Source organism: Propithecus coquereli, unplaced genomic scaffold, assembly GCF_000956105.1.
Source record: "Propithecus coquereli isolate 6110/MARCELLA unplaced genomic scaffold, Pcoq_1.0 Scaffold213, whole genome shotgun sequence".
NCBI classification, from domain to species: Eukaryota; Metazoa; Chordata; class Mammalia; order Primates; family Indriidae; genus Propithecus; species Propithecus coquereli.
This window is the reverse complement of record NW_012146412.1, coordinates 346,171-349,299: the sequence shown is the minus strand read 5'-3', so window position 1 is coordinate 349,299 and position 3,129 is coordinate 346,171. Positions and strand designations below refer to the sequence as shown.

General features: G+C 37.5%; 1 protein-coding gene across 4 annotated transcripts in view; it reads right to left on the bottom strand.

The window, feature by feature from the left end:
- The window catches only part of RBM47 (RNA binding motif protein 47), a 177,801-nt gene that overhangs the window by 51,597 nt on the left and 123,075 nt on the right, over nt 1-3,129 (bottom strand). For all 4 annotated transcript variants that reach the window (XM_012644510.1, XM_012644509.1, XM_012644511.1 and 1 more), the window contains exon 2: nt 807-930. The gene's annotated coding sequence lies outside the window, so the exon portion shown is untranslated. The remainder of the gene's footprint in view (nt 1-806; nt 931-3,129) is intronic.

Genomic DNA, 3,129 nt, shown 5'->3' with positions numbered 1-3,129 from the left:
AAAAAAAAAAAACCACAAGTGTTAATGAAAATGTGGAGAAATTGAAACCCTTGGGCACTGTTGGTCAGAATGTAAAATGGCACAGACACTAAGGAAAATAATATGGTGATACTTAAAAAAATTAAAATTAAAAACCAGAAATACCACATGAGCCAGCAATTCTACTACTGGGTATATATCCAAAAGAACTGAAAGCAAAACTCAAACAGACATTTGTACACCAATGTTCATAGCAGTATTATTCACAATACCTAAAAAATGCGAACAAGCCTATGTCCATTGATGGACGAATGCAATTCATTGGATTGTTAGAAGCTGCAGAGTCTGACATGACAGTTATTTTTATCTTATATGACAGGAGAGGAAATAGAAACTTAGAGAAGGTATGAAGATTGCTCAAAAACACAAAGCACTATCACACTAAACCCTGGTCTAGCTTGTGCAAAGAACCCTTCCTTGTGTTCCACACACTGAAAGTCTGATTGAAATACTATTGACCTCTTCTGTGGGGGTTAAGAGGCAGATTTATAAGCAACATGTAGTTATTTCGTGTGTCTTAACTCCTAAGATGCTCACATGCATGCAGCAGTGGTTGTTTTCCTTTTAGGCTACAAAGATGTAAAGTGTACAAAAAGTAAAGATTTATGTTGTGGGTTCCAAATGACTTGACATGTTGTATATACCACTAATGCCCTGTATGCACACCAGGTACGCATTGTCTAAGCAGCAGCTATCTTAGTTGATAGGAATGACAATTTATGTTCTTCCTTAAGTGGAAAAGAAAAGATCCCAGGAGGTGTACTCACCAAAAACTGCCAATTTGATTTGTCTGGTCCTTTGTAAGAAGTAGAACAAGAGTATATAGGAAAATTCAGGCAGCTTGCTTTGGGTTTCTCTGTTCAGTTTTTAGGGTACCCTTTGCGGCAAATCCTAAGGGGTAAAAAAAAAAAATAATAGAAATGTTTTCTATTTCAATACAATTTTCATATGTGTATTAGAAATTAGGGGGCCATTTTTTTCAGAAAATGAAATACCATTACTCTATTTATCATGTTCTCTACAAACCAAGAAATGCAAACCTTCATCCTATTCTAGAAGAAACAGGGAACAGTAATAAGAAAATGGCCAATTTCTTCTACTTGTTGTATTTTTCCCTCCGCCTTTTTTAGAGCATGCATGACTTCAATATGGACATAATGTTTAGTAAGGAATACAGATGTAGCCTATATTTTATGATTATGAACCCACAAAAAGAAGAGGTAGTGTCTTTTATGGAGATGATAATAGTTAGCTCACGGGCCTCCCCAGCCCATCCGGGGGCTTATGCTACACATCACTAACAGTTTGTCACACTTATCCTACAGATTCCAGAGAGGGTCCCCGAAACCACTGAAACAAGTATTCCAGGTATCCCCTACCAATTAGAGTTGGTATGAAAGAGATTTACTATTCTGCCCTAAAATATATAGTTTAGACTCTTTTGAGGATGTTCTTTGCATGGAGAGATCTATGCAAAATATGATTTGGGGTTCCAGGATAATCTTAAAAGTCATGATATAGAAAATATTCAAAAGAAAAGGATTTAAAGTTCAAGACAAAGATATTTCAGATGAGGCATTAAAATATATCCTAAGCACAAAATTTTATTTTTATTTTACATGTGGAAAGATAATCTGCCTGATTCTCTCAACTATTGAGAGTCCTCGTCTACCATCCAAATAACTTACAAAAGTCCAGATGTAGGGTTCACACAGCACAGCGGCTGCAGAGCTGGACCGGGAGCTAGAAGGCTGGTTGTAATTCTAGCTCTGCTGTGCCCTGTTCTGTGATTTTAGGCAAATCTTTTCACCATTCTGAGCCAAAGTTTGTTCCCCTTCAAAAAAATACAGGAGTTTGATTATCAGTAGTTTTCAAACTTTTTTTTCATTGCTTTTTAGTGGTAACACTCTTTCTTCTACCAAAAATCTAACTAGATGAAGAAAGAAACAAAACTGATAAAACAGGAGCTGGCTGAGTGTAGCTAGGGGATGAAGTGGGGAGGCACCTCTAGCTCCATCATTCACTGTGGCCCAGTGGGGACACTATAGGACCTTTAGGATTCCACAGAGCACAACTGGAACCTTCTGGATTAGATGGGCTCTAAAGTCAGTTAAAGCTCAAAATTTTTCTGCCATAACTATCTTCATATTGGAATGACTGGAGTTCAGGGGCATTTGTAACCTTATGAGAATACAAACAATACTTAACCATGACATAGTTTTAAGCCTTATTAGTAATATCAGTGATCTCCTAAAACGAAAAAAAGCCACACCTCCTATAAATTACAGAGCAATACTCCCATGTTTATTGCAGCACTGTTCACAATAGCCAAGAGTTGGAATCAACTTAAATGTCCATCAACAGATGAATGGATAAAGAAATTGTGGTACATATACACAAGGAATATTATATAGCCACAAAAAAAATGAAATTCTGCCATTTGCAACATGGATGGAACTGGAGAACATCATGTTAAGTATTAATAAAATAAGCCAAGCTCAGAAAGACAAATCTTGCATGTTCTCACACTTTTGTGGGAGGTAAATATCAAAAACAATTGATCTCATGGAGACAGAGAGTAGAATGATGGTTACCACAGGCTGAGAAGAGTAGCAGGGAGTGGGGGGATAAAGTGGGGATGGTTAATGGGTGCCAAAATATATTAGTAGTTAGTTAGATAGAATGAACAATATTTTATAGCACAACAAAGTGACTATAATCAATGACAAGTTAAGGCATACTTTAAAAGAGTGGAATTGGAATGTTCCTAACACAAAGAAATGATAAATGCCTGAAGTGATGGATGCCCCAATTACCCTGATTTGATTCATGCCTGCATGCCTGTATCGAAACAGCACATGTACCTTATAAAGATATGCAACTATTATGTACCCACGATAATGAAAAAGAAAAAAGAAGGCCGGGCGCGGTGGCTCACGCCTGTAATCCTAGCACTTTGGGAGGCCGAGGCGGGCGGATTGCTTGAGCTCAGGGGTTCGAGACCCCGTCTCTACCAAAAATAGAAAGAAATTAATTGGACAGCTAAAAATATATAGAAAAAATTAGCCAGGCATGGTGGCGCATGCCTGT